Source organism: Arachis stenosperma, chromosome 9, assembly GCF_014773155.1.
Source record: "Arachis stenosperma cultivar V10309 chromosome 9, arast.V10309.gnm1.PFL2, whole genome shotgun sequence".
NCBI lineage: Eukaryota > Viridiplantae > Streptophyta > Magnoliopsida > Fabales > Fabaceae > Arachis > Arachis stenosperma.
Window position 1 is genome coordinate 126,442,520 of NC_080385.1, and position 6,691 is coordinate 126,449,210.

Genomic DNA, 6,691 nt, shown 5'->3' on the forward strand with positions numbered 1-6,691 from the left:
ATTCTTCCATGAGAGATTTGGGTGATTTCTCCATGAAGAATTATAGGTGTTTCCATAGGGTTCTCCTAGGTAATTCACCTTTTCCATGGAAGGGTTCTCAGGATCATAAGCTTCTTCCTCAGATGAAGCATCCTTAGTACTGTTTGGTGCATTTTGCATTCCAGACAGACTTTGAGAAATTAAATTGACTTGTTGAGTCAATATCTTGTTCTGAGCCAATATGGTATTCAGAGTGTCAATCTCAAGAACTCCTTTCTTCTGACTAGTCCCATTGTTCACAGGATTCCTTTCAGAAGTGTACATGAATTGGTTATTTGCAACCATTTCAATCAATTCTTGAGCTTCTGCAGGCGTCTTCTTCAGATGAAGAGATCCTCCAGCAGAGCTATCCAAGGACATCTTAGATAGTTCAGAGAGACCATCATAGAAAATACCTATGATGCTCCATTCAGAAAGCATGTCTGAGGGACATCTTCTGATTAATTGTTTGTATCTTTCCCAAGCTTCATAGAGGGATTCTCCATCCTTCTGTATGAAGGTTTGGACTTCCACTCTAAGCTTACTCCATCTTTGTGGTGGAAAGAACTTTGCCAAGAAGGCATTGACTAGCTTTTCCCAAGAGTCCAGGCTTTCTTTAGGTTGAGAGTCCAACCATATTCTAGCTCTGTCTCTTACAGCAAAAGGGAATAGCATCAGTCTATAGACCTCAGGGTTAACCCCATTAGTCTTGACTGTGTCACAGATTTGCAAGAACTCAGCTAAAAACTGATGAGGATCTTCCATTGGAAGTCCATGGAACTTGCAATTCTGTTGCATTAGAGAAACTAATTGAGGCTTAAGCTCAAAGTTGTTTGCTCCAATGGCAGGGATAGAGATGCTTCTCCCATAAAAATCAGGAGTAGGTGCAGTAAAGTCACCCAGCACCTTCCTTGCATTGTTTGCATTATTGTTGTTTTCGGCTGCCATGTCTTCTTCTTCTTTGAAGAATTCGGTCAGGTCCTCTAAAGAGAGTTGTGCTTTGGCTTCTCTTAGCTTTCGCTTCAAGGTTCTCTCAGGTTCAGGATCAGCTTCAACAAGAATGCCTTTGTCTCTGCTCCTGCTCATATGAAAGAGAAGAGAACAAGAAAGTATGGAATCCTCTATGTCACAGTATAGAGATTCCTTGAAATGTCAGAGGAAAAGAGAAAATAGAAAGAAGAAGGAGAAGAAGAATTCGAACTTTAATTAGATAAGGTTCGAATTGTGCATTTAGAAGGAGTGGTACTCCATAAATAGAAGGATGTGGGAAGGAGGGAAGAAGATTTTCGAAAATTAATTAAAATATTTTGAAAACATTTTTTTGAAAAACATCAATTGATTTTCGAAAATCAAAGCGGAAAAGAAATCAAGTGATTTTTGAAAAGATTTTGAAGTTAGAAATTAAAAAGATTTGATTGAAAACTATTTTGAAAAAGATGTGGTTAAAAAGATTTAATTGAAAAGTTATGGTTTTAAAAAGATGTGATTGAGAAGATATGATTTGAAAACAATTTTAAAAGATATGATTTGAAAACACTTTGAAAAGATATGATCTTAAAAATTAATAACTTGCCTAACAAGAAAAGATATGATTGAAACATTTAAACCTTTCTCAACAGAAAAGGTAACAATCTTGTGATGTTCAATCAAATCATTAATTGTTAGTAAGTATCTTTTAAAAAGGAAAGAAATTGATTTTGAAAACATTTGATTGAAAAGATTTGATTTGAAAAAGATTTGATTTTGAAAAACTAAAAAAAATTGATTTGAAAAACAAAATCTTCCTCCTAGCACCATCCTGGCGTTAAACGCCCAGAATGGTATACATTCTGGCGTTTAACGCCCAAAATGCTACCTTTTTGGGCGTTAAACGCCCAACCAGGTACCCTGGCTGGCGTTTAAACGCCAGTCTGCCTTCTTCACTGGGCATTTTTGAATGCTCAGCTTTTTCTGTATAATTCCTCTGCAGTATGTTCTGAATCTTCAATTCCTTGTATCATTGACTTGAAAAGACACAAATTAAAAATATTTTTGGATTTTTAATAATCAAAATGCAAAAGGAATCAATTAACAATGCATGCAAAACACCAAACTTAGCAGTTTGTATACTACTGACACTAACAATATGAGAATGCATATGAGACACACAAAATACTTCAAGTCAATAGAATTCAAAGATCAAAACAAAGAAATATATGCATGGATTCGAAAATTATAACAAAAACATGCATAAGACACCAAACTTAAGATGAGACACTAGACTTAAACAAGAAATATTTTTGGTTTTTTATGGTTTTTGTGAATTTTTTTTGTGTTTTTTCGAAAATTAAGTGAGAGAGAAAAAAAAAGTATCAAAATTCTTAATGAGAATTCCAGGAATCAGTGCAGTGCTAATCTAAGACTCCGGTCCAGGAATTAGACATGGCTTCACAGCCAGCCAAGCTTTCAAAGAAAGCTTCGGTCCAAAACACTAGACATGGCCAGAGGCCAGCCAAATCTTAGCAGATCACTGCTCCAAGAGCAAAATTGATGAGAGTCAACAAGCTCTTGTGGTGATAAGTTGAAACCTCGGTCCAATCAGATTAGACATGGCTTCTCAGCCAGCCAGATTTCAACAAATCATCATGAAACTCTAGAATTCATCTTCAAGAATTTCGAAAAAAATAATACCTAATCTAAGCAACAAGATGAACCGTCAGTTGTCCAGCCTAAACAATCCCGGGCAATAACACCAAAAACTTGATGTTGTTGCCGGATCTTGGCACTGATGTTACCAAAAGCTTGCTCAAAACTTGAACAATCCCCGGCAACGGCGCCAAAAACTTGGTCGGGCGAAATTGTGAACAATACTTTTTCACAACTCAAATAATCCCCGGTAATGGCTCCAAGAACTTGGTGCGCTCAATACCATGGCATTACACAACTTCGCACAACTAACCAGCAAGTGCACTGGGTCGTCCAAGTAATAAACCTTACGTGAGTAAGGGTCGATCCCACGGAGATTGTTAGTATTGAAGCAAGCTATGGTCATCTTGTAAATCTTAGTCAGGCAAACTCAAATATATATGATGATGAACGAAAATAACATAGAAGATAAAGATAATGATACTTATGTATATCATTGGTGTAAGAGCTTCAGACAAGTGTATGAAGATGCCTTCCCTTCCGTCTCTCTGCTTTCCTACTGCCTTCATCCAATCCTTCTTACTCCTTTCCATGGCAAACTTGTGTAGGGTCTCACTGTTGTCAGCAGCTACCTCCCATCCGCGCAGTGAAAGCTAATGCACGCACTCTGTCACAGTGCTGCCAATCACCGGTTTGGTTCCCTCCCCTACCGGAATAGAATAACTCTTTTGCGTCTGTCACTAACGCCCAGTAGGTTACAGGTTTGAAGCACGTCACAGTCATTCAGTCATTGAATCCTACTCAGAATACCACAGACAAGGTTAGACCTTCCGGATTCTCTTGAATGCCGCCATCAGTTCTTGCCTATACCACGAAGACTCTGATCTCACGGAATGGCTGGCTCGTTTGTCAGACGAGCACTCGGTTGTCAGGCGATCAACCATGCATCGTGCAATCAGAAATCCAAGAGATATTCACTAAGCCTCAGATGCTTGTAGAACAAGAATGGTTGTCAGTCACCTTGTTCATGGGTGAGAATGGTGATGGGCGTCAATCATCACCTTCATCATGTGGAAGAACAAGTGATATCTTGGTAACAGAACAAGCGGAATTGAATGGAAGAACAATAGTAATTGCATTAATACTCGAGGTACAGCAGAGCTCCACACCCTTAATCTATGGTGTGTAGAAACTCCACCGTTGAAAATACATAAGAACAAGGTCCAGGCATGGCCGAATGGCCAGCCTCTCTAAGATAGCATAAAACAAAGATAGCTACCAAGAGTCTCTCTAAAAGCTCTCTAATACAATGGCAAAAGGTCCTACTTATAGAAAACTAGTACATAGATGAGTAAATGACATAAAAATCCACTTCCGGGCCCACTTGGTGTGTGCTTGGGCTGAGCAATGAAGGAAATTCGTGTAGAGACCTTTTCTGGAGTTAAACGCCAGTTCTCATGCCAGTTTGGGCGTTTAACTCCAACTTTTATTCCAGTTCCGGCGTTTAACGCTGGAATTTCTGAGGCCGGATTGCTACGCGGGTTTGGGCCATCAAATCTTGGACAAAGTATGGACTATTATATATTGCTGGAAAGCCCAGGATGTCTACTTTCCAACGCCGTTGAGAGCGCGCCAATTGGGCTTCTGTAGCTCCAGAAAATCCGCTTCGAGTGCAGGGAGGTCAGAATCCAACAGCATCTGCAGTCCTTTTTGGTCTCTGGATCAGATTTTTGCTCAGGTCCCTCAATTTCAGCCAGAAAATACCTGAAAACACAGAAAAACACACAAACTCATAGTAAAGTCCAGAAGAGTGATTTTTAATTAAAAACTAACAAAAATATACTAAAAACTAACTAGATCATATCAAAAACATACTAAAAACAATGCCGAAAAGTATACAAATTATCCGCTCATCATGGATGCAGGTATTAAATTAATACTTGCTCCAAGATCACATAAGGCTACCTTGGTGTAAGTGCCTTCCAATGTGCATGGTATCAGAAAGCTTCCAGGATCTTGAAGCTTTTCTGGTAAGCTTTTTAGAATGACTGCACTGCATTCTTCAGTGAGAAACACTTTTTCAGTTTCTCTCCAATCCTTCTTATGACTTAAGATCTCTTTCATGAACTTAGCATAAGAAGGTATTTGCTCAAGTGCCTCTGCAAAAGGAATCTTTATTTCAAGAGTCCTTAAATAGTCTGCAAAGCGGGCAAATTGCTTATCCTGTTCCGCTTTGCGGAGTTTCTGAGGATAAGGCATCTTGGCTTGATATTCTTCAACCTTAGATGCTGCAGGTTTATTCCTTACAGAAGTGGTTGAAGAAGCCTTGTTAGGGGAATAATCATCAGAACTCTCAGGTGCCTGATTCTCCTTGGGCGTTTGAACGCCAGGAGTGGATGAAGTTTGGGCGTTAAACGCCAACTTCTCCCCCTTTTCTGGCGTTTGAACGCCAGAACTGGGCAGGGAATGGGCGTTTAACGCCAGCTTTCCTCCCTGTTTTGGCGTTTGAACGCCAGTATTGGGCAAGGAATGGGCGTTTAACGCCAACTTTCCTTCCCTTTCTGGCGTTTGAACGCCAATAATATTCCTCTCTGGGCTCTTACTGTCCTCAGAGGGATTTTGAACAGTGGCTTGGTCATCCTCTGTCAACTGTTCCTTAATTGACTTCTTGCTCTTTTGAGCAGTGGCATTCAGTGTTTTTCCACTCCTCAGTTGAACTGCTTGACATTCTTCTGTTATTTGTTTAGATATTTGCTGTTTTGCTTGATTCAACTGCAGTTCTATGCTCTTGTTAGCAACCTTAGTATCATGGAGCATTTCTTTAAATTCTGCTAACTGTTCTGTCATCAGGAGCAATTGTTGATTAAGCTCATTCATCTGTTCTTGAGGATCAGGATCAGTGACTACTGCTATGACCTCTTCTTGTGGAACGAATTCCTTGCTAGAATATAAGTATTGGTTTCTAGCAACAATGTCTATAAGCTCTTGAGCTTCTTCAATTGTCTTCCTCATGTGTATAGATCCACCAGCTGAGTGGTCTAAAGACATCTGAGCTTTTTCTGTAAGCCCATAGTAGAAGATGTCTAACTGTACCCACTCTGAAAACATTTCAGAAGGGCATTTTCTAAGCATACCTCTATACCTCTCCCAGGCATTATAAAGGGATTCATTATCCTCTTGTTTAAAGCCTTGGATGTCCAGCCTTAGCTGTGTCATCCTTTTTGGAGGGTAAAAATGATTCAGGAATTTGTCTGATAACTGTTTCCATGTCTTTATGCTTGCTGTAGGTTGGTTATTCAACCACCTTTTTGCTTGATCTTTTACAGCAAATGGAAACAGTAACAGTCTGTAGACATCCTGATCTACCTCTTTATCATGTATTGTGTCAGCAATTTGTAAGAACTGTGCCAGAAACTCAGTAGGTTCTTCCTCTGGAAGGCCGAAATACTGGCAATTTTGCTGCACTATGATAATGAGTTGAGGGTTTAGCTCAAAGCTGCTTGCTTTGATGGGAGGTACACAGATGCTACTCCCATATGCAGCTGTACTGGGGTTGGCATAGGACCCCAGAGTCCTTCTGGACTGGTTAATTCCACTTAAGTCCATGATGGACAAAAGGGAAATGATAATAATTGCAAAGAGATAAATTTTGTTTGTTTTTTTTTTTTTTTGAAATAACCGAAAAAATAAAATAAAAAGAAATTTAAATAAAAAAAATTCGAAAATCAAAAGGGAAAATGAGATCAAAGCAAATTGAGAACTGAATCAATTAGTAAAAAAAAGATTTTGAAAACAGCAATTAAGAAGATATGATTGAAAAGAATTTTATGAAAGAGATTTGATTTTTAAAAAGAGGAAAGAGAAAAACACAAAAGACACCAAACTTAAAATTTTTAGAAGATCAAACACTAAATTTTTTCGAAAATTTTAAGAGAAAAACACAAAGAGGACACCAAACTTAGAATTTTTATGAATCAAAAAGGGACCAAGAACATGCAAAAACGAAAATTTAAAAGAAAAACAAAAACATGCAATTGACACCAAACTT

The 6,691-nt window shown here is 38.6% G+C and overlaps 1 non-coding gene across 1 annotated transcript; it reads left to right on the forward strand.

Annotated features, from left to right (window-relative positions):
- The first annotated feature begins 453 nt into the window (after window positions 1–453).
- On the forward strand, window positions 454–561 carry LOC130952560 (small nucleolar RNA R71). The gene has a single exon (XR_009074740.1). It is a non-coding gene; the product is annotated as a small nucleolar RNA R71 (small nucleolar RNA).
- The last annotated feature ends 6,130 nt before the right edge of the window (window positions 562–6,691 follow it).